This window comes from Rhipicephalus microplus, chromosome 2, assembly GCF_043290135.1.
Source record: "Rhipicephalus microplus isolate Deutch F79 chromosome 2, USDA_Rmic, whole genome shotgun sequence".
In the NCBI taxonomy this organism is placed as follows: domain Eukaryota; kingdom Metazoa; phylum Arthropoda; class Arachnida; order Ixodida; family Ixodidae; genus Rhipicephalus; species Rhipicephalus microplus.
The window spans coordinates 300,882,521-300,907,859 of record NC_134701.1 but is presented as its reverse complement, the minus strand read 5'-3'; the positions used below and the strand labels follow the sequence as shown (position 1 = coordinate 300,907,859).

The 25,339-nt window shown below is 46.6% G+C and overlaps 1 long non-coding RNA gene across 1 annotated transcript; it reads right to left on the bottom strand.

The window, feature by feature from the left end:
* Positions 1-15,127: 15,127 nt before the first annotated feature.
* On the bottom strand, positions 15,128-24,861 carry LOC142783850 (uncharacterized). The gene is made up of 2 exons (XR_012888525.1): positions 24,766-24,861; positions 15,128-17,189 (listed from the first exon to the last, which is right to left on the bottom strand). It is a non-coding gene; the product is annotated as an uncharacterized LOC142783850 (long non-coding RNA).
* Between the last annotated feature and the right edge of the window lie 478 nt (positions 24,862-25,339).

The following is a 25,339-nucleotide window of genomic DNA, read 5'->3' as shown; positions in this document are numbered from 1 at the left end:
ACATAATAAATAACCAACACGTGCCCGTGCGCCGTAAAAACCATAATGATTTAACCCAGGGCACAATACATTCTAAATTACATTTCTCTAAAAAGATGATAAGCGTCTTTTCGTGATAACACGAGCAGGATTATGATTTTTTTTATGAATTTTATATACTTCAGTCAGTTCGCTAACGCATATTGTGGCATTTGATATATTCTTTGATCAGTTCCCTCTCGCATTTATTTAATTTCTGGGTATCGTTAAAAACTGGCGAGCAACTGCACTCTCAGTTGAGTAGGCGAGTCTCCTCCCGATGATGGGATGGACATTCCAGGTTCTTTGAGCGTCCCGCCTAGCCTATGCACACTCTACCACAAAACAAGGAATGGCTGAAATTCCTGTCCTTTTCTTCTTCCTTATACAACAAGAAAACGGTGTACGATACGTATGACATCTAACAAAATAATGAGCCCTTAAATACACACTTCTTTCCTCACGTTTGCGAGTAATTCGGTTAATCTATTACGTGGCCAGTTGCACCTGCTCCTTTATTTCCGGATTTAGTGATCTCACAAAATCACGAAAGCACTGCATGGTCGTCCAAATGTGGGGCATTATGCAGCCCGACGAGGCGAGGAGTTCGACGAAAACTACTGCAATGGTTCCCGGCTTCCCGACCACACCGCCCTGCTTGAGGAGAGCGGTGTCACGGCGGATGACAATCAGCCTCGATAATTGAGCGTGGCAAGTGGCGGTCCTTTTTTTTTTTTTTGCTCCATTGCACGAAGCGTAATTTTTCATTATTAATGCCGTAGTGGGTTTCAAGCAAGTGTACTTGCATCAGTTACGCAATGAGTGTTTAGAGAAGGCTATGAAAGGCCGCTCTTCTAGTTCTCGTTGTGACTGTGTGCGCCTTCCGCGCAGGCCTGGCGTTTTTTCTGATCCAGTTATTTGACTGTAACCGGCAGGCAATTTGATTGCGATGCGTTTACTCGAGGAAAGAATTAAAAAAGGACCGATAATTCACTGGTGACAGAATAAACTGACAAAGAAAGTCAGTAAAGAAATTTAATTGGCGCCCCCCCCCCCCAAAAAAAAACACACCGGCCGCGGCGGCGGCGCGCCGATTAGCTGGCGTCGGCGGCGTAGCGAGAAAACTGTTGGCAGCAGCGTGCCGACATCTGGGCGCACACCTCTAGTAGTCCGCAATGTGTCGTCGTTTTAGAAACCGTGCGCAGCTCCACTGAAGTCAAGAAAAAAACACGAAGTGGTCAAGGGTGGAATGCTCGCTCTCCACTCGAAAGACCCAGGTACAGTGTACTAGAAGAGGGCAGTGGGCTTGCTCCCCGGTGGAGGGTACACGGTGGGGCACGGAGGAAGGAAAGGTCTCCACAAACGTCGCCTGTGTGTGTTTCTCTCTTCGCTCAGGCGGCGGCGCTAGCATCGCCTACAATGAACTTTGAGTGAGCGTGGCGGCTGAAAGTGCTGGCCAGCTCTTACGCAGCAGCAGTTGTCGAGCGACGTGCTATTGCTGTGGCCATTGTAGCGCCGTTTTTTTTTTTTGCCGTACTGTGAGCCGTACGCACCACTCAAAAAATCGGTATGTGCTTTAGTGCCTAAGCCATGCGCAATATTGGCAAAACCACTGCTACGCGCTTGGATGCCAAACAGGCTATGCTTTCGTGAAGGGTGGGCCGAAGCTGTCGTTGTTTGGCGTCCCGAAGGATGAGAACAGGCGTAAACAACGGGAGAAGAACCCGCGAAGAGCGGACAAGCCCCTGGAAGACACTAGCGCAGTGTGCGAGCTTTACTTCGAGCCGCGTTATGTGCTCAGAGACTATATTATTGAGGGAAAAGAAGTGCGGATACCTCGCGGGAGACCCATTCTCCGTGCTCGTTTATTCAGACATAAATACAAAATTCACTCGTTTATTTCAGACACTAATACACAATGTGAATTATGTCCTCGAGCTTAGGCAAAAGATGACCCGTATGTCTCCTGACGAGGCCTTCACCCCAGACAACACCATGCCCCAGACTAACCAATCTCCCAGCCAGTCAGCTTATAGAATGTTTTTAGTAAACAAATTAAAGTGAAAATGAAGGAGTTTGCAGTTTTTTGCCCGACGCCATGACGGGGGCTGTAATACGAGAGGCCATGTCAACAAGAATTCAAGCAACATTGTTTTATTCTAATTGTTCAACAAGGTGAGCCAGTTGATAATAGTGATGGCATCACGGTATGCTGCTGAAGCTCTCCGGCCAGGCTCTTTGAAAGAAGAAACCCTGAAGGACTTCCTATCGTACCTTGATCAGTGGGAAAGGTATGCCAAAGGAACTGGTGGATTTTTAAGTGACTGCGCAGCAGCCGGCTTGCGTGTCACCATTCCAAGCACTCTCGAGTTTCTTGCCTACTTAACATACAAGGTTGGATACAAGTGCCTAATGACATTAAGGGCCATCGAGGACCCACTCGAGAATTTCTTCGGAACTGTAAGGCAAGCTTCTGGCAATAATGATCACCCAACTCCAACACAGTTTCTAATCACTGTGAATTGCCTCTCATTTTATGGTCTGGTTAGGTCTGTTAGCAATGAAAATTACGAGGAGGGTACCCTGACCTCCTTGCTGGAAGTTCACTCGCTCGAATCATCAACTGATAGAGAGGAGTGCAGTCAAACTGCTGCTACCACTGCAGCTGAAGAGAAAAAAAATCATGGTACACTAGCATAATGCTGGCCCGCATGCTTCAGATGACCACGAAGAGCACGTGGTCAGAAGCGACTCCAGGCTCACTTACCATATTTCGGTCTATTTTGTACGAAAATGCGTTGTCAATGCTTGAACAAAGTGCCAAGATTGCATCAAGCTGCTCACCATGACCTCACCTGGTGAAAGTTTTCAACTTGCTCTATCGGCTAACAAACTATTGTGACCGAGGAGGTCTCCTCCATCTCTCTAGTCAGCTGTACGGCTTTGTGAAAAAGCTCGAAGATTTATTCACAGATTGTTTCTGCCAGAGTGAGCGGTACTCTGACAGCATTATGGACATGCTGGCAGTTGTTCAGCACAGACTTTCTATCAAAATTGCTTGCAGTGTGCATGCAGCTACTCTCACCGCGAAAATAATGAGTTTTTACGTTGCCACACGTCTTCCTGTTTGAAAAACGTCTTTCTGTATGTGAAAGGACTGAACAGTGACAAAAGAGGAAAGCGGCAGAGGGCCAAGCAGCTGAAGCTGAGCAGTTGCACATGATGAAGTGAATAAAGGGTGTGTAAATCAGTTGTTGAATATTGTGCTTCAGTTTTGAAAATAAGAGCTTCATGTCAGGAACAGAAGCTTGTAAATATGCCTAACAGTTGAGTAACTGCGTAATTATAGTTATTAAAAACCCCTAGAAAACTATTGTGCCATGTGCAACAACCGAATTAGAGCAAAAGATATTTAAACTACAATTTCATTTCATCATAGCAACGGCACTAATTAAGCCAGCACGCTTGCCTGTAAAAGCTCGGCTAGGGAGTGAGCGTGCACTGTTTTCTAATTATCTAGTGGAAGGCAGGAAAATCATTTTTGGTTAGGTCTACGCAGCATGCAACCGTATATCTGGTCACTGTAATAATAATATTTTGGGTTTAATGTCCCAAAACTATTACGTGATTATGAGAGACGCCGTAGTGGAGGTCTCTGGAAATTTTGACCATTTGGGGTTCTTTAACGCACACCTAGATCGAAGTACACGGCTGGTCACTGTATGAAACCGTATATTTTGAGGGGCACACTGTCCTTTTGGGCTCGGCGAGGTGTTACATTGGGGAAAATACAATCTGGCCTGAACAAATGTAGTGCTTGTCAAAATGTGCAAAGAACTCAAGCTCCCCCGCCCCCGAGCAGAAAAAATCATTAACTGCGTCGCACTACAAAGAAGCAAGCATATCTGCATAAGCTGCCATCAGATTGACTTTCGGCAAATCTATCGCAAAAAAAAAAAAGAAAATAATGGTGAACTGAGAGCAACATACGCTCTCAGTACAGTAAAATGGAAGTCAATACAAGCAAGTTTATTACAAATATCGAAGAAACGCGCGTCGCAACTTGTACGAGCGGCCAGCGGCGAGCAGCTTCTGCAGGCGAGGCCTGTGGCGAGGCTTCCCTCAAAGATGCCTGTGGCGCCACCTCTCCTATGCGACACCAAGTGCATCAGAGGAGCGGCGGAGTAAGCCCACTGCCCTCTTCTAGTGCACTGTAACCCAGGTTCGAATGGCAGCTGTGGTAGAGTGTACTAGTACACTGTAGCTGTGGACGATACTTTTTTTTTACTAATTTTACTTGCACAGGTGTATTGGTTGGCTTTTTTAATTAAATCTGACTTCAATCGCTACATATTGCTACAATAAGTTACGCGAAATATGAAGTAAAGAAAAAAAAACTTGACAGCGAGCGCATTTGTTTGCAGCGCCACTGCACTAGATTCAACAGTTTAAAAGCATGACTTTCGAGATTTTAGCAATTAAGAGAAAAGATTCGCGCACGAGCACTATGGACGGCGCTTTTTTATTGTGTGGGACAAAAATATCAACACCTTCACCTGTCTGTTTCTGCACACCTCGTGATCGTTTTTATCAATAATGTTACACGCCAATAGCTTTTGTCTTTAGTATCAAGAGGAACCCTGAAAACTCGGACAGAACATCGCTGTTTTACCAGTGTTCAAACCTTCGCAATTTCCCGCTGACTGAAGATTGTTCACTTTCAGTTTTTCTTTTTTTAAGCAAGCCAGCGAGTGCCGACCGCAGTCGAGTGAAAGCACACCGTCTTTTATTCGTTCAAATCTCGGATGCCATGCTTTTAAGTTTTCGTTGAATCCTGTGCGGTGGAGTTGCAAATAAGTGCGCTCGCTGCCAAATGCTTTTTTTTTCTTTACTTCATATTTTACGTAATTTTTGTAGCAATATGTAGCGACTCAAGACAAATTAAAAAAAGCCAGCCAATACATTTGTGCTAGTAAAACTAAGAAAAAAAATCCATACGTTCCACGTGGTGACAAACTGCTCGACCAAACTGCAGTCCTGTGCGAGTTACACTTCGAGCAATGGTTTATTGCGAGAGATTACACACACATCGTGAATGGTGAAGTTGTGAAGATTCCTCGCGGCCGCCCATGCCTTACCGACGATGCTCTAGTGATGCAACAGTGTCATTTATCAGAAGAATGGCTAGGCTGATTGCAGCCATGACTTCCCGCTGCAGCCGCGGTGCCATGCGTCCCAACTCGTCAGTCCTGGCTGAAGTGGAGGAATTTATTGCATATCTAGATGCGTGGGAAGGAAACGTTGGAAAGCTGGGCTTCTTCAGCCAGGGTACTGCAGAAGGGCTTCGCGTTACTCTGAAAAGCACCATGTCGATTTTCGAATATCTCACAATAGAGCTGGGTTCAAGTACTTGCTGACATCAAGACTAAGCCAGGATCCTCTGGAGAATGTGTTCGGAATCTTGCGGCAAATGTCGGGAAGCAACGACCACCCGACGCCAACCCAGTTTCTGCTTTCGGCAAATTGTCTGTCGTTCTGCAGTTTGGTGAAGGCACCTGCTAACGGAAATGTGTCACCATCAGTGCTGAAGAGCCTCATACATGGCAGCCACAAAGACCGGAGAGAGTTCCAGACGAAACTTGACGAGCTAATGGACATAGGGTGTCTCAATGAAGTACATTAAATCCTTGAATCGTCTGGCATCCCAACAGATCACTGTGCAATGGTTTCGGTAAAAAGCGACTCCCGAGTTATGCATTACGTTGCTGGATATGTCGCCCGAAGGATGCTGAGCCAAACCAAGTGCCCTGAATGTGCAAAAGCCCTTATCCGACCACGCGATTCTGATATTCCCGCAGATGCCTGCCTAATCAGAGAAGTAGACCGGGGTGGGCTGCTCTACCCATCTGATGAACTGCAGGCTTTTATCGAAAACATGGAAGACTCATTCGCGCGCTGCTTTAGCTTCAGCAAGCTTAAAGCAAATAGCATAATGGACTTCATTTCTGCGTTGACAAGAAACCGGCTAACTCATCGTGGCTGCGAAAAACATTCCAGAGATGTTACTAACAGGCTCGTCAAGTTTTATAAATGACAAGGCTGCACTTTATTGTAAAAGCGGAAAACAAGGCACGGCAGGGCAAGCAACGGCAGCGAATGCACTATTTGAAGCTTCGTCGCGTAACGTGAATATGTGTGGAGTTGCGCTTTCATGTGATTGTAATTTAGAGCTGCTCGCTGTATGAGATTGGCGATGTACAAAAATAAAGATGCAGGCTGTTAATTCCCTGAACGTTGCGCATGGATACAATTTTTATTAAAATCTCCTTGATTAAATATACGTCACTCGGTGTGTAGAAAATTCACCAGACACTAAACTCATCGAAAAAGTGAACAGCTGCGAAAACTACAATATAATAAAATCGTTAAAAGTTACGCATTGAAATGTAAAGGGAGGTACCGAACGTTGCGATTGTGAGCATATGATCGTTTTACACCGACGTTTCAAATGGTATTCGAGCTTATACGCACGGTCTTATCGTGGAGTACGCCGCCTTGCCTTTTGGGTGCTACCACGTATGTTTGCATACCATTAGGGGTAGTTCGTTGCCTTAATCTCGGTATACATTCCGTGCTTAAATTTTCGTTTAAAACACCCCATTGCTAGTGCACACAGCCGCATTCCAGTTATTGCATGGAGGTCGCAAGCTCTGTCAAGTGCGCATACCTTCTCGTGCAGCGCCTGGCCTGTTTGGCCGTCAAGGACGCTCGCCCCCACCGACCGATCTAAAAAGCTGCAGCAGCGCCGCCGCTGCCGCCATGATCTGTTGCTACACTCCACAGCTGGTGATGCTCCCACCTCCCCCTTCTAGCCACCATACCTGCGGCTCGCTGAGACCGGACCCACGCTAGTGGCCGTACTGCTTCGGAATACTTATACACTACACTGGCGCCCAATGTGGGGCCAAAAACGTCGGGACAACATCAAGGCACGCCAACAGGCCAAGCTTTAGATACAGTGTACTAGTACACTGTACTTTAGACCAAGATGAAGAGCTTCAGGAAGAAAAACCACATTGTTCCAGGATTCGCGGACAACTTAAATGTTTTGGTGCCTGCAAGACTGTGAAAAAAAAAATAAACGGGGCGGGATGTGACTTAAAAAGCCCACCCAGCATTAAAAAAAAGGGAACGGGGGGTCGGATGTGAGTTTACACGTAATTTGGCAACCTTGTGCTACATGTTGATAGGGAGAGGTTCTTTGCAGTTCCACATGGGTCTCCTTTGCGCATGCGTGGCCACGCCTGGCAACCATGGGCAGCGTTTGCTCGCGTCACTAGCAGACGCCTACGAGGACCGAACTAAAAATGTCGCTCTACAACAGGCCAAATCAAGCTTAGAAGAATAGGAAAAACAGACGAAGGCTCCCACGCGGGCACATTTGAAAGAAGTATTGGGCGTGCAGCTGCTACGATGGGCGATTATATGCGCTGCACGCAGGCATGTGCCAGGGGCGTAGCCAGATTTTTTTTTTTTTTGGGGGGGGGGGGGGGAAGGGGGTGACCCTACTTTGTGTATGTTCGTGCGTGCGTTTGTATGTGTGCGTGTATATATACATGTGCGAAATTGAAAAATTTTGAAGGGGGGTAACCCCTCCCCCCCTGTCTACGCTCCTGGTCTGTGCTTGTGCTACTTCTCTCCATCCGATACAGATGTTACTTCAGTACATTTTGAAGGTGAAAACTTTAGCGCTAATCAGGACGGAACACACGCACTACGCCAGGGCTCGTCTCATCTCTCTGTAATTAGTCCTCGTTTGTGATGAAGTTCTTACCTGCAAAGTTATGCAGCAACTAGGCCCATTAACGGTGAGCGTTTGAACGGGTAATTAAACTAGATCATTGTCTTCATGGCTTTTACCTTCCAGTCGTCTCAGGCAAACGCATAAGGGAGCCCGAGTTTTTATTGTACTTCAGTACAGGCCATTTCATTGGGGCATCTTAGCACCTCCGTACGGTAAACGCCGAAAATACGGCATCTACCGCACGCAAATGTCGGTCGCCTGTCTATGCAGTAGGAAAGGCGACACGTTACGGTACTCATAGGCATGCGCATGGGGGGGGGGGGGGCGCCTCTCTTAGTCACCTAGGAGGGGAGGGCGCAAAATCTGCCCCATACATTGACCCCAAGTCACCCAAGAGGGTGGGGGGCGCTGCGTTGAATGATGGAGAACCCTGCACACACCTCTATGACGGTACTTACCGCATGGCTGTCCGGCTGGGCTGATACTGGGTTTCAGCTACAGTGCGATGCTGGGGCGGCTGCGGGCATAGGTCGGCAAAAATTGTGGAGCTCACTCAGGCTAACACTCACCAAAATTTTTCTGAGCCGGACTCACTCGGACTCACACTCGCGAAAATTTTCTTCGACCGGACTCGCTCGGAATCAAACTCACCAAAATATCACTCACCTGGACTCACACATACTAAGACTGGTGGCTCGATCCGAGCCTGAGTGAGTCAACTCACGAGTGAGTAGGCCGACCTATGGTTGTGGGTTTACTAAATAGCGCATGCACTGCGTGGCATGTAGATGGGCACCGAAAGCTAACCATGCAAGACGGCCACGCGTGTAAAAGCAAAATATCTTGAAAAAAAGCACCATTAGCAGCCGTGCTGACCACTTTATGAACGTTGGCAGACCCAAGACAAACTCGCCTGTTTTCTTACGAAATCCACGAACACTTCAGCTGTTTCGCTCGTTGTTTGTCGTAGTAATAGGCATGCAAGAATGAGAAAATGTGAACTGCTGACCACAGTGCATCAAAATCAGAATACAGATTATTTTTGTTAGCGCTTAATTATTTACTAATAAACATGGTACACAGAAGAAGGTCTTATGTTTGAGGGCTTGCTGTACCAAGCAGCAAGACTAATGCTGCCACAAGAGACGCATCAGAGGCAGAATATACATCATATTCAATATTACAAATGCATGTCAATTGTTCAATCAGCATAAAAATAACATTTAAAAGTAATGAGTCACATACATGAGGTAAATACACATTGCTGGTACAGAAATTAATATGTGTCATAAAACAATACTGCAAAAACACTATAAAAATAAAACTGGAAAGCAATGAGTGTTATACACAAGGTAAATACACATTGGTGGCACAGAAATGAATATTAGTCATAAAAGAATAGTGCACAAACATCATTTCAGGAACTAACAACAAGAACTAAAAATAAACACTGGTAGCATGTGTGGCAGACTCCACTAGACCACAGTGAAGAAGAGCACCATAAGAGAACATTGTTAACAGAGTGCGGCGAAAAAAAAAAAGATGTCATGCAAAGTGTCTTGCTAATACAAAGGATCATATGTTGTGTTCTGGGTTTTCGGTTTCGGTTTGACATGTGAGGATGCCAGGGGGCGCCGCTCTGGCATCTAGGATAAGGTCCCTAGATGAAACAAGGTAGCGTCACTCATTGTTCTCGAGCCGTCCTCCTCACTCTCTCGATTACTCCTCTTTTTCTCTGCCATCCGTTTCTGTAATTGGTGCATTACTTGCACGTGATCTTGCAAATGGCTGGTGGTGTTATTTATTATTATGCAAAAGGTTCAAAACGAGTACGCATGCGCATATGGCTCCAGCTGGATTCTCGCCGTGACCAGAAGACAAAATCGTAGCCAGAACATAAACTGACGAGGAGGAGCGTTTCGGTGTGCGCTAAGTCGACCAAGATTGTTTCGCCATGCTCATTCAATGCAACATCTGCGTTTTTCAGCAATGCTGCGTTGCCGTAAACAACAGAAAATGGTTTCGCTCTATTCAACTTACCTCGTGCTTTCCGAGATGAAGCGCACCATGAAGTGCAACTATGAACCATTTCACGCGAATGCTTTCGTGCAACTCCGTCAACGTATGTCAACGCGGATCTGCGAAGCGAGTTCACTTGTCGGTTTTTATTGAAACGCCAGGCGCGCGTCTAATGCGTGTCTAGTGCATGCCAGTTGGTAAAAATACATGTGGGTATGCACGTATACAGAGCAGCTGTAGGTTGTAATCAACGCACCTTCAGAAACATTTCACTCTTGACCAGTTCCCGCTTGAGCCGAAACGTGCTGCTTCGAGACACCTCACCAGTAGAACTCTCACTTCTCAGGAAGTTCCCAGCACCGCATCAGAATCACTTGGCATCACGATTGTCCAAATGGGCACATTTAAAAAAAAAACATCATCGCAGTGCTGCTGGACGAGTGTTCGTACCAGTCTGGTCGTAGTTTTTTTTCTTGCGTGTGCACAAGCCGGTTGTAATCAATCGTCACAACGTCACGCCCTGTGGCCACTTACAGGATCCAGCAAGAAGCACGTTCACAGTGTCACAACACGAACAAAACACAATCGGAGAAGTGGACTAGTTAGAACTGGACGAAATACCGCGGCCGTGGAACTAAAATGTACTACGCGAGACGCCATGGCTAGTGGTGTAAAGTATAGAACTACACAACGTTGCCGGTTGAGTAACGCACATCCCGCTTGCTCTTGTGTTGTGCCGTTTATGTTCATAAAGGTAACTGTTTATTCTACGTCTTATTTCGTTCCATTTTGTTTCATTTACATCTATTCACCGTAGCAACAGAACCCAAACATTCGCTTTTGGATGAAAGTTTTAAACCTTCTAGGGGGCGCTTCAGGCAAATAAGCGAGGAGGAAAAGGGAGGGTGTCGCTACCTTGGAAACTTGTTTCATCTAGGGACCTTAATCTAGGATTTCAAGGCGACTGTGAACAAAAGTAGTGCGCGTTGGGTAACCGTGGAGTGCGGTTGTTGTTCTTCCCTTCGGCGTTTCGCGCCAACCCGCGTGTTCGGGCTGGTCAGCGTCCCCGCCGGCCGTGTACGTCTCCCTCGGCCGTCTTCTGCTTCGTCGGGACCAGCCAGCCCGCAACACAGCACCATAGTCTGCCAGCACGCAGCCTTTCACAAACTCTGGTAGTATGAACCAGCAAAAGATATTACACAACCTGATAGGAGCAAAAAATATTGCATCAGTCTATCTAAAAGAAAGGGTTCATTGACATACAAGCTATGGGGTGTGCATATTGAAAATACAGTTTTTATTTTAGTATCCTTGCTCAAAAGCACCAAACATTACCTGCTGGCTTACAAATCAGAACGGTGATTTGTAACATTCCCTCATAACTTCAGCCTTTCGGCCTACCCTTCCCCTTGAGACCCAGTGCTCCTTCTGAGGCAGATGGTCCTTATGTAACTGCAGTTTCTTCACTGCAACTCTAGTTGCTGGTGATACTTGTGCTCTTTTTTTTTTTTTTGCTGCCACTCCTGAGCACCCTTTTGTTGGTGAGCCTCGTACAGTGATTCCACTGCTTGTGGTAACATTTTCTTCAGCGAGGATTCTCGCCTCATGTAGTGCGCCAAACAAGTGTTGCAACACTGTGTCACTGTGAATGTAGTGTAGAGAAGAGAGCAGACGATCGGTTTCGGCCCTTATTTTTGATCTTAAGTGCTGCCTACTTTGTTCAGATGTTCTCTGCAAACCACACTGAAACTCTTCAGTGACCGGATCAGCTAGCACTTCAGGGTCTTCTGTGTCAGCAGATGTGCAGCTTGTGACAGAATGGGCAGTCATGTTAGGCCCTTCCCTGTATTCCACAGGTAGACATGAAAAGCCCCACCCATCAACAAGCAAAAAAATGGCAGCAAAGTGTTTGCATGGCAATTTTGACTTCTTGAAGTCGAAGCATGTACAGCTTGGACCAATGCAGTTAACTTCATGAAAGCCACCACCCTGAGTGACAGAACGAATGCGAAATGTTTCTTGTTCACTGCCGACTTCCACGTCCTCCGACCTGTAATCAGATGCTCTTGTGAGCCGCTCCATAATATGCTTAGATACAACAGGGGGCCTCCCATGGAGGAAATCAGGCACATCATGATGATAAAGGCGGTATGAAGTTGAAAAACTCAGATTTGCTTGCAAGAACTGGACCTATTTTTCCGGAAAAAAAGCTTTCAACTAAGACTTTCAAAAGCCCTTGCAGGCTACGGCGACCACTGTTTCTAGCCAAGTATGCCTTGAGATTCTTGTTTTTTTATTCTGTTCCGTTGTTTGTGCCAAAAGGGAGGTCCAACCTGTACTTTCTCACCAACATTTATTTAACTGAAAGCCACTTATTACTTAGATAGGCTTGCAGTTTCTCGTTTCCCTTACATTGTTGTGACTCCTTCAAAGCTTCAATTGCTTTGGTCAAGTCACCCTCGCTTGTACTGGCTGCTACTTGCCTCAGAATTTTATTAATATTGTCAACATCTTGTACTTAATTTTCTTTTTTCGAAAGCCACCTGTGCAAAGCCTGCACTGGGTGAAAGTCACATAGGACTGGCCTACTCTTCGGGAAGGCAACAAAAAGTGCACTGATCTCTGCCTGGCTATAGTCTACCATCCAAAACTTAGGACTTAGGGTTGGATTCCAGGCCATAAAGATGTTTAGTGCCTCTTCGATGCAGAGAGCTGTTTCAAATTGTACAATGAAAGCACCTGCAACAGCATAGCAACTTGAAGTTTTCACCACAATAAGGAAGAGCGGAAGTGCATAATCCATTGTTTTGTGTGTAGCATCAAGACATACGACAACATCACTGTACTTAAGTATCAACTCCTTCATGAACTCAGTCTGAATGCAAAGCAGCAGTGTCTGCTCGCATTCCTGTGCCACAGTTTCTAAAGCGTCACAATCAAGTAACTCGGCCTGCGGTTCCTTTTGCCCATCAGTATCATTTTCCAGAGACATGGCATGATAGGCTCAGAAAAAACATCTTGTTCCAGGTGCTTTCTCTTTCATTTGTTCTACATACACTGCCACATTCTCTTGATCAAGTGAACTAAATCTTTACTTACGAAGTGCCTTCCGAATATGATTTTTTATGTCTGTCTTCGTAGGGTAAAAGTCTCTGCAAGTAGATGGGGGACACTGCTTGTTTGAGAACAGTACATCTCGTTCCGCTTCGTCATGGTGCCCAACGCAATTTCGCTGAATACTAATTGCTGCATCCGTGTCATGCGCCGCACGACATATGGATATGCACTCGTTCTACGCAATTTTGAAACCCCGTGATGGACAAAAGGATTTGTAAACGTTGCTAAGAGTACAGTAACTCCCTGGAGAACACTGCGTAACCAATAACGCGGCGCTGAGCAAGGATATTTGTCCGCCACGGCTCAGCACGAGAGCTGGGGAGGCACTCATACCACCGCCGGCCGCGGCCGCTCACTGCTAGACGAGCTCCAATGAGCAACACGTAACCATAGCAATGCCGTCATTGTGCCCAGTGAATATGGCCGCCATGATGCCATTTTTTCCACACTTTTCACGCCGCGCGCCGGCTGGGCATACCCTCTCCTATTTTTCCTTCCTCCGTGGGGGTCATGACTTCTCATGGTTATGGTGGCTAGAAATAGAGGTGTCAGCATTGGCGCGCCGGAGAGCGAGCGCAAATTCATCCGGATGTGGCGGTGCTGCGGTCGCTTTCGAGATGCTCCTCTTCGCGCCCGCGCTTGCGTATCAGGCGTTTTTCGTGCTGGGAAGTGCTGGTAGTCACGGTAGCAATGTTAGATAAATAGGCAGTGAATAATCATTGCAGTGAAATCTGCATAATGAAATTTTCTACGATGTTTATTCGCAAAGTGGGGGTTATTTCCTAATCTTTAAGTATTTGCACGTCAGACTGAAGAGTTATGTGCACAACACAATCTACTACTTCCCAGCGAAAGTACTGAAGTAATTGTTCTGGCTCAGTAGCAATCTGCTTGACGGCTAACGCAGACAACAATGTTGGCAAATATTGTTGCTCCCGCTTGTTGTGGGGTGCACACTGTATTCACATTTTTGCATGCAAAAGAATCACTAGCTTTTTCCAATTTACGACAAGTTGTGCACAGTTCATGGACCAACTGTGAGGAGTGAAAAGAGTGTTAGAACACGGTGTTGAGACTTCTGAAATGGCTGCACAAATGCGTACGAAAAAGAGTGGAGCACCAAGTTAAGCATCCAGACCAACCAAACTGTTCAAGTGGACAGTATATTGCGATAGATGGAGGACTAACAGTTACTGGTCGGTAAGACAAAGTTCCCCTTGTTGGCCTTACTACAATTTGAACAGTTGTACCCGATATGCCCAGATATCACAAAGCTAGGTTCCAAAAATGCTTATTGACCAACTCAAACACTAAAGAACATCAAGCGGATGAGCGTTTTTGGACTGCTACCGATAAAACAGGGATGATTTGTTTTCGCACACTGTTGCACTGGTGACAACGCTTTACTGCGTACGCAATTGCAGAAACAACTCAGTGGTGCCACCACTCTTTTTCACAAAAGCCAAAAAAAAAAATTCAAGCAGTTGGCTTACTCCAGTTAGAAAATGATGGCTGCCATTTTCCAAATCGAAAAGGGAATTTTAGCGTTTAATTTCATAAAATGTGGGCCACACGTACAGCTGACATATTCTGTGAAACACTCACCACAGTAATAAGTACGATAAACATTGATGACGTCACTAATTCTCATCCTGAATCGGCCTCCTACATGACAACGTGCATCCTTGCACTACAATCGGAACCAATGGGGAGATCAAATATTTTAATAGCGAACACTAATTGCTTACCCTTCAGTCCTGTGCCAGCACTGTGTGATTACTTACTCTTCTTTCACTTGAAACAGTGGCTCGGGGTATGATTTGAAGACAGTGAGAAATTCAAGATCACCGTTTGCAGCAGCTTCAATTACCAAGCGGCAATCTTTTATGCAGATTGACTAAAGAAACTACTGCGACGGTACGAGAAGCGCTAAGAAGTTAGCAGTGATTCTGTAGGAAAGTGAAGTAGGTTTTCGCTAAACTAAGCCCACCAATAAAAACTTTTGCTAATGAACATTTACTTGCTTGGAACCAAAAAGGCCTTACTTTTTGAATGACCTTGAAAGTTTTTATGCTTTGCATATACAGAAGAATAAATGAGTTTTTTTTTTTTTTTGCCAATGGTGCATAGTCATCAAAGACACTGCTCAAACGATGAACAACAGCAGAAGCCAAATTCACATTTTTATTCTTCACTACTTCTTAACTGCCTGCTTCACTCTTAACGAGGGTATCATACAAAACTAGTCCTTTTGGCTACATATTTTACAGCAATACCAAGGAAATAGCGGTTACTAGACATTCAAGTTATCAACATGTACCAACAGTGGCCAATGTTGATTATACCTACTGAGTGCACTCGGTCATTGTTCTTTTTTAAAATTAGCATACCTTTAAAAATGCCTTGTCATGCATCAGGTATTTTACATAGAATAAATATTATTACGGTAAAAGGTCGTTATTTGAACTCGGTTAAGTAAAAGCGCACAGCCTTGTGTATTTCTATTGGGGGAAATCTCTCGACAATTTGAACACATTAGTATCCACAACAGCTAATTCAAACAGGGAGCCCCTTGTTTTTCGTTGCTGCTCGCACAAGTCTGTCCAGAGTGATCACAGCATTTTGCAAAAACAAAGCAAACTAAATTTACTAGAGGAGGAAAACAACAGAACAGCAGCATTTCTCAGCAGATGAGATTTCAGATGCTGAACTGGAGCCCTTGGACAAGCTAGGAATGATGGTTATGGAGTGACAGTGGAATAAATGCAAGCGAGTGCAAAGTACTGATTACTTCTCATTTTGATTGCGTTAACATTGTCATGTAATCAAACATGTTTCGGAGCACAAATATTGACATACGTTTATACACTAAGGCTCACTGCTTGCGTGCATGTCGGTGCTTGTATTTGCGTATCATCAGCCTGATTATACCCACTGCAGGACAAAGGCCTCTCCCATGATTGGCCAATCAACTTGGTTCTGTGCCTTCTGCTGCCACGTTATACGTACAAACTTTTTAATCTCATCAGCCCACCTAACTTTCTGTCATCACTTCGTGCGGTTTCCTTTTCTGTGAATTCAGTCAGTTACCTTTAATGACCAGCGGTCATCCTGCCTGCGTACTACGTGCCCGGCCCATGTCCATTTCTTCTTGATTTCAACTATGATATCTCTAACGCAGATTTATTCTCTGACCCACTCTCCTCTCTCTTTGTCTTCTACACCGATCATTTTCCTTTCTATTGCTCGCTAGATCGTCCTCAATTTAAGCTGAACCCTCTTTGTAAGCCTCCAGGTTTCTGCTCCGTAGGTAAGTACGGGCAAGATGCAGCTGTTATATACCTTCCTCTAGAGGGTTAGTAACAGATTATCATTCATGATTTGAGAATGCTTGCCGAATGTGATCTACCGATCCTTATTCTTCTAGTTATTTTACTCTCATGGTTAGGCTCTGCAATCGCTACCTCTGCAATACATGTCTCGTCCAATAAAAGGACGAGTTCTTGCACAGTTTCTTTTTTTTTAGCACTTTGACAGTGTCGCTCCTAACATGCACGTGGTATCAGTAACTTTGTTTCAACACTACTATAGCTGTACCTACCACTGCCTTGCAACAGTTTTTAACTACACAGCAATCTATACACAATGTGAAAAAGAAGTTTGCTAAACATGCACTACTACAAGCCCAGTTACCAAGTTATATGTGATACTTTATGTAAAGTTTGACATATAGTGTGACGTGCAGTATGTGCACCTCATCACATGCACTGTCCAAGAAACTTGAAGCCTGTACATTCACTCTAAACTGAGCAATTCATAAAGCAAGAAACAAGAATCTGTGCACCCAATTTCGTACAGCTTGAACATATCAAACGCTATCACTGCTTTTCAGTATAAGGCTTCCATTTGTTCGCCTGGCATATTGGTGGCGCATGGGGTTGTCACTATGGCAACTGTAGAACTTCTTACGACTGGATGTGGGTAGCTTGTAAATCAATGATCTCTTTTTAGTCCAGTTTTTTGAGAAGAAAAAAAAACAGACTCATGAGCAGGGTAAGACAGAAATGGTTGAACAAATTATGTTCAATAAATAAAGTGTCTTCAACCATATATTGCGAGGATATTGGCCCATGAGCTTGCTTTCAGTGATGACACATTCTCCACTGACTTGAGGTAGGTTCAGAGTGATGAGGCATCCAAGCGTACACTGATATGAGCAGTTCCTTGGAGGCTGCGGCTGGGTTGTAAGAAAGAAAAAAAAAGTCCTGGTTGTTATGTTTCGATGTGTCGCGATTATGAGAATGGGGTGCGACAGAAATTAGTGACGATGAACGCCATGTTGTGCAAGCGAGAACTGGCCTGCTCTGTGGTGGGAGTGGCATTCATTGAGCAAGTTGAATCAAGTTGTAGGGGGGCGCTAGTGATTACATAACACGCCGCCACACATGAAGAAAAAAAAATGAGAAAATGAATATTTGATCACAGAAAAAATCTTGAAGGGATTCTCACTGGCCTTCCCGAGCGTGTCTTTTTAGTAAAAGGTTGCGGTGGCACCTTTCGGGTGTCTGAAGAACGGTCAGGGAGAGAACTCGGATGTGAGGTGTGGTGGGGCACATTTTCTTTGGTTGTTTGAAGAGAATAGTAGCCTTCAGGTGTTGACTGGGGGTCACTTGGGGAGTGCCGCACTCACAAATGGTGTCGGTTGCGCATATACACTTGACCATTGGCTGCTGTAACGATGTATCTACGTGGCTCTGGGCCTACCTGTGTTACGAGTGCTTTCTCCCATTTCTTTCCCTGCTAAAACCACACTGGCGTATTCTTGGTCAAGGAGGGAAGCTGACGAGCATGCTGGCCTGGATGCTTATGCTGTGCCTGCTGCCTTGACTGAAGGTTTCATTGGAGCAACAAGTGTGGATAGTGCGGCAACAAATAGTTGAGATGAGCTGGAATAAATGTTCTTATCCTTCTTACCATAAGCATCTCTGCCAGAGAAAGGAGGCCATTCATTGGAGTTGCTCTGTGGTTGAATAGCACCACTGCGAGTTCCTTGCCTTCAGACCGTGCTTTCGTCATTGATGCCTTAATGGTTTGGATTGTTCTCTCCACTTGCCCATTTGCACGAGGAAAACGAGGTGATGTGGGCTTGTGAACGATGTCCCATTCCTTGTTGAAGTTTCTAAAGTCGGCTGAATCAAATGGAGGACCTTGATCACTTACGACCTCTGAGGGTATGCCGAAACGCGCATAGATATCCTTCAGCACTGTGATGACTGATGAGGCTGATGTACGCATTGTCTTGACCTCGACATACTTAGAGTAATAATCCACTAGAAGCAAGTATGTCACGCCATCGTGGTGGAAGAAGGCCACAGCCACTGTTTCCCAAGGTCGTGCTGGTAGTCCTCTGTCGAGAGTGGCTCTCGTTGGTTAGCCCGCTGATGGTGCTGGCAGACCTCGCAGTTGGTTATCATCTGCTCAATGTCCTGGCTTATTCCAGGCCAATAGACACTCTGGCGAGCTGTGTTCTTACAAGATACAATGCCTCGGTGGGTGAAGTGGAGCCTTGAGACATCTTTTTGACATGCCGTTGGCACAAGTCGTTCACCATAACACAAAAAGCCATCGGTTACATAAAGTTCACCTCTGATTGCGTAGTAGGGCTTCACTGCTGTGGGAACTTTTGAGATCTTGTTGGGCCAGCCTTTCTGGATGTACGACGCTACACACTGGAGTGTGCTATCAGCAGCTGTGCAGGTTCTTATCTCTGCTAGCTTCAGAGTTTACGCTTGCACCAATGTACAGGCTAGAACCTGATACTCCTGGTCTGATGTCTTGATTGTCTCTGCTGGATCAGGTGCACGAGACAGGGCATCTGCAACAGTCAAATGTTTACCTGCAAATACACCAACTTCACGCTGTAGCGTTGAAGTCGAAGTAGTAGGCGTTGTAGCCTGGATGAGACCTTGTGGAAGTTTTTAGACTGAAGACCAATAAGAAGTTTGTGGTCAGTCTCAATGACAATGCTGCGACCACAGATATAATAGTGGAACTGTTCACAGGCAAATACTACAGCTAACAGTTCTTTCTGAATTTGCACATAGCGCTGTTGTGAGTGCTGCGGATGCATAGGCAACTGGGTGTCCGTGCTGAAGGAGGACACTGCCCATTCCGTAGAAGTGGATATGACAATAGACTGTGCCGGGTCAAAGTAGGGCAAGACTGGTGCTGTTGTCAGTTTGCTCTTGATGTCATTGAATGCATCGGTCATCTCTTGGGTACAATGCCATGTAACATCAGATTTGAGAAGTTCTCGAAAGGGCTGTGTCTTCGCAGAAAAATTTGGGACAAACTTCATTAGGTAAGTCGCCATGCTCGCCATGCCGAGGAAGCGAAGAAGCTCCGCTTTGCAGGTTAGTGCTGGTATAGCATTGATAGCCTTCACTTTGCTGGGATCAGGAGTGACGCCTTGTTGTGTCAACTGATGTCCTAGGTAGGTGACTGTTGGTAAACCCAGCTTGAGCTTGTTATAATTCAGCTTGAAGTTGTTAGCTCGTGCTATGCTGAGCACTTTACGCAAGTGAGCAACATGTTCATCTAGTGTTTTAGAAGCAACCAAAATGTCGTCAAACTAGGACGTTACGAGAGCTTGACGTTCAAAGATACTGTCAATGGCCCGCTGAAAGAGTTCAGGGGCAATGTTGAGGCCAAATGGTACACGGAGGAACCTGTAGCGTCCCCATGGTGTGGCAAATGTACACAAGTACGAGCTGCTCTCGTCAAGCGCTAGCTGCCAAAATGCATTCTTGGCATCCAGAACTGAAAGCACAGTACACCCACTGAGCCGTGCAAAGTGTTCTTCAGCAATAGGAATGCGATAGTGGTGTCGCTTCACTGCCGCGTTCAAGTTCCTGGGGTCTAGACATATTCACACACTTCCGTCTTTTTTAGTAATAACAACAATGGGATGCACCCAGTCCGTCGGTTCTGTTACACGCTTAATAATGAAATTTTGTTCCATACGTTCAAGTTCGGCTTTGACTGTCTTTTCAAGTGCACATGACACACGACGAGGGGCTGCAACAGTAGGCTTTGCATCCTGCTGTAAGTGAATGCTGTACTCTCCTGGGAGTCTGCCAATGCCTTCGAATACGTCAGAAAATTCTTGAAGTACTGCTTCAAGCTGCCAGGGAGGACAAGCCTCTCCTACTGCTTCAACATTCCTAACGCTGTGCACCAAATTTAGTTCTGTGCATGCAGCTGCTCCCAATGTTAGCTTGAGAGTTCCTTTAACCAGCAAAAATTTGACAAGGGTTTGCTTGTTTTTCACCGAACAAGAGAGTTGACATTCGTTTTGTATGTTGAGCTGCTCACCTAGGTACGTGGTGACCTTGGAATTCGTAGCTTTCACTGTTGGTTGCGGGTTCAAGTTTGGTACTAGCTGCTCTGGGAGAATGTTGACATCTGAACCCGTGTCCAACTTGAAGTTAACGAGATGACCATTCACTTCGACACACTCGAACCTGTCAGAAGATGCACTTTCCACGATGTCCACTGTGAGGTTTCCTAAAAATAACTCCTGTTTGGAGTTGTCCCCTTGGTCGGAGAGAACGTGAACTTTTTTCTATATTGTCCGTTGTTCCTGACGGCAAACACTCGCGAAGTGTCCGAACTTTCCACTCTTGTAACATGTTGAGCCGTAGGCGGGACATTGTCGGGGTTGATGCACCGTTCTGCACCTGCCGCACGTACGCTGAGCTGCTGTTTCTGTGGGCTGCCCGTTCTTTCGATGATACGCTGGTTGCCTTCTCGTGTGATGCTTGTCAGGTTGCCGAAATCACTTGCCTTTTTTGCTCAATCTGGCCACAGTTGCTTCTTGTTCATGCGAAGTCGTTGCTAGCGAGGTCACATGCTGCTTTGAGATTTCCGCCGATCTGCACGTAGCGATGATTTTCTCCAGTGTCAAGTCTTTCTCCCGGAACAACCTTTCTCGAAGCGCTGCGTCTCAGATGCCGACGATAATCCTGTCGCCTAGGAGGCGGTCATGCTTGTCACCGAAGTCATACATTACCGCTTGATGCTGAAGTTCAGCAATGAAGTCGTCAATCGGCTGGTTCTCTTTCTGGCACATGGTGTTGAATATGGCTGTCGCTTGCGTCACGTTTTTGTAGGGAAGGCATTGTTCTGGTTCACGCGCTCAGCAAAGACACAACCACACGAGACGCTAGCTAGCAAGGGACTGTTTATTGATGGCTACCGCGCCGCGCGCGCACCCTCTCTCAAGGTGGCCAGGTGAGGTGGGATCATCCCGATTTATTAAGCGGTGGCCCGCCTGGTACATCCTCCTTTTTCTTTAGGTGATGTAGTCGGCAAAGCGCGTCGGTGCTCTACGTGGCCTAGTTGATCTTCTGAGACTCGAGTCGGCTGCTTCTTGTGCCTGGCAAGTGACCTTATGCTGGGACGGGACCACGTCGGGGTCCCTTGATGGTTGACTTGCAATGGGTGGTGCACGTGCAGCTGACTGGTTCAGTAGAGCATCCGATGCAGGCGCCTGTTGCGACGGATGTCGTTCCTTCCTGGAGTGCCTCCACCACTTGCTTGAGGTATGGGTCCGCCAGGATTGCAGAGGTCAGTTCAGTCTTCGTGTTCTCACTTACGATGCTGGCTAGCACGCGAGTCGCATGGATGCATACGTCTTGTTCGCTTTCTCCGTCACTCGGTTGGGTTCCTGGAATTCGGGACAGCGTGTCCGCCACTAGCAGATGCTTCCCAGGAACATACTGCAATTTGATATCAAAAGGCATTAGCCTCAAAAAATAGCGCTGCAATCGTGGTGGCATTTCACTCAGGTTCTTTTGTGAAATAGCAAGCAAAGGTCGGTGGTCTGTTTCGACTGTCACTGATAACCCCAGTACGAACTCCCGGAAACGCTCACAAGCAAACGTCACGGCCAGCGCTTCCTTTTCAATTTGGGCATATTTTGTTTCAGCCTTTGAGAGCACCCTTGAAGCATAACCCACTGGGCGCCAATCTTGGTCATGGAGTTGAAGAAGAGCAGCACCTACTGCAAAGCTTGATGCATCAGCTGAGAGTTTCGTTTGCTTCAATGGGTCAAAAACTGCGATCACTGGAGCCGATGTCAAAGCCTTAATAAGATCTTTCCATTCTTTGTCATGGTGAACTTCCCATATGAATTCAACATCATTCTTTATCAATGACCTAAGGGCGTCAGTTCTTTTTGAGAGATTAGGTATGAATTTGCCAAAGTAATTCATAATACCTAAAAACCTTTGAACTTCCTGTTTACTCGACGGCTTTTGCATGTTGGCAACGCATTCAATGAGACTAGCATCGGGTTTTATTCCTTCTTTGCTGATACAATCTCCCAGGAATTTAACTTCGGCCTTAGCGAACAGACACTTTTCTTTGTTCAGTGTCAGGCCAGCCTTTCTCGCTGCCATCAGTGCTGCACGCAGGCGTTGATCATGCTGCTCTTTTGATGCACCCCAAATTAAAATATCATCGACATATACGCGTGTGCCCGGCAGGTTTTCAAACACTTCCGTCATTGCCTTTTGAAATACTTCGGGGGCGGACGCGATACCAAATGGCAGGCGCAAAAATCGGTATCTTCCGAACGGCGTGCTAAAGGTGCAGATCTTTGAAGTGTCTTCGTCTAAGGGGATCTGGTGAAACCCGCTATTGGCATCAAGCTTGGTGAACATCACCGCTCCTGCCAGCTCTGCTTCTATTTCTTCACGTGAGGGTAGGTGATAATGCTCGCGTTTAAGGCTTCGATTAATGTACCGCGGGTCCAGGCATATTCGCATGCGGCCATTCTTCTTCATAATAAGAACAAGTGGACTCACCCAGTCCGACGGCTCTTCCATTTTGCATATGATGCCCTGCGAGACCATCCGGGCCAACTCCTGCTTAAGTGGCGCTCGCAGTGCGTGTGGCACTTTCCTCGGCGGCATGATCGTGGGGCGCGCATCATCCTTCATTGCCAGCGAGTATGGTCTACTGATGCAGCCCAGACCGTGGAATAACTCCGGGAACTCGGTGACCCAGTCGGTGCTAACGTCACTTCTTGAAGACACATCGTGAACGCGGGAAATCAGCCCGAAGCGCTCTGCTGCATTCAATCCGAGTAGGACTTGCTTGCCTCTCTTGACCACAAAAAAACTGATATTCTCTTGCTGCTCTCCTAGACGTAGTGGCAGACTGATAACGCCCAAATGATGTATTTTGCTTCCTTCGTAGTTAGTAAGTACTGTGGTCGATGGCCGCACCATGGTCGGCAAACGCATCCTGCGAAAGTACGAGTACGGCAATATGTTCGCTTGCGCTCCTGTATCCACTTTCAGTTCTGTCGGGTGCCCGGCAAGGTCCCCTGCCACCGTCCAATCCTGATTTTTGGACACGTTTCTGATTTGCACCGTGAGAACTTGAATGTCTTCATCGGTAGCGTCCGAGGACTCCTCCAGTGCATCTTCTGTTGCAGCGACGCCTAACTCATGAACGCCGCGTCTACTCCTGCAGCAAGCTGCAAAATGGTTTCTTTTGTTGCACAGCGTGCACGTTTTTCCAAACGCTGGGCAGCGTCTTGGTCCGTGAATCTTGCCACAGTAGCCACAGCGTCGACGTTGTCCGCTCGTTCGAGACTGTCCGGCAGCGTTTGCAATTTTTTTCGACTCTCTGCACTCTAGCGTCTCGTGTGGTGGTAGGCAGTCCATCTTCAGCGCAGGGTTCGACTGTCCCACTTCTGACACCATGTTCTGGTTCACGCGCTCAGCAAAGACACAACCACACGAGACGCTAGCTAGCAAGGGACTGTTTATTGATGGCTACCGCGCCGCGCGCGCACCCTCTCTCAAGGTGGCCAGGTGAGGTGGGATCATCCCGATTTATTAAGCGGTGGCCCGCCTGGTACAGGCATCTCTCGTCGAATCACTCAAATATTGCTGCCACCGTGTCGGTTCTCTGCTAACCTTCGGCTGGTGACGGAAAACGGAAGGTTTCAACGATTTTCCGCGCTGTTGGGCCCATGACGTGAAGTAGCAGTGCTCGCCGTGTTGTTTTTGGCTTTTGTGTTGTATTCGCAGGCTGCTTCGTAAAGCTGACACGCCGATTTCTATTCCGACCAAGCTTCTGCGGGATTGCTGCCTGGCTCGAACTGCTTTGGTGGTGAGATGAGTGGAAGGGCCATGCTTACTATCGTTACGTTAGTTCACTTCTGACACCATGTTATGTTTCGATGTGTCGCGATTATGAGAATGGGGCGCGACAGAAATGAGTGACGACGAACGCCATGTTGTGCGAGCGAGAACTGGCACAGAACTAGGGTGGCTAGAACTCTAACAGGACACCTACCAGTGAACTGGCCTACTCTGTGGTGGGACCGTGGGAGTGGCATTTATTGAGCAAGTTTAATCAAGTTGTAGGGGGGCGCTAGTGACTACATAACACTGGTTACTCTGGTAGAAGCGTGAACGGATTTGTGATGCATCACTAAGAAGAATGTATATAGGAACACTGCATGTAAGAAAGGTAGTGTGGACATAACATTGCTGTTTTTGTGAATTTGTCTTGTGGGTGGCATTATAATGAATTTGTTTTAGTGACGTTCTTCAGAGAACAAAGCTAGGTAATTCGAAACAAACAATCGAAGTAACAATCTCAAACATTCATAAGGTGTGCATCCCATTAGCTGTACAAGTCGGAAAGCCTTATGAAATGACAAAAACTGTAGCGCATGCAAAATAAAAGGGCCATGTTCAGATGCAAAGCAGCGCATTTTCACTCACCGGCGAACACGCTCACATTGTGCAAGATTATTCCGTCCTCGTAGGCAGTCTCCGAGCGATTTGCCGGCGTTGAATTTTCACGCTGGAGGCTGCGCAGCCAGACGTAGGTGAAGCTAGGGTGGCTAGAATGAGGAGGTGTGAAAAGCGGCTGCTGAAACCGGTCCCCAAAGCGCGCCGATGCCGCTTGGAGCGCTGCACGCAGAGGCGCAGGTACCCTTGCGCAGGCGACATACGAATGAGCGTGCGCTGCTCTCCGCAGAAATCTCTCTCACGCAGTTAGAAGCAGGCCCGTAGCCGGGGGGGGGGGGGGGGAGGGGAGGAGCTAGGGGTCCTTTCCCCCCTAGTTTTTAGCAAGTGCCCCTCCCCCCGAAAAAAATTTCTGGCTACCGGCCTGCTCTCACGCTATAAGGCGGTCACCTACTTTCGGTGAAAACCTTTTTTATTGAGTCAATGTACGACAATACTTAAGATACTTAAGGCACGTAATGTCTTACGTGGCTTAAGTACCTCTATATTTTCTCGCCTCTGAAAACAATTCTCGAGAAGGCATATGAGCGAGACCCGACACCAACTT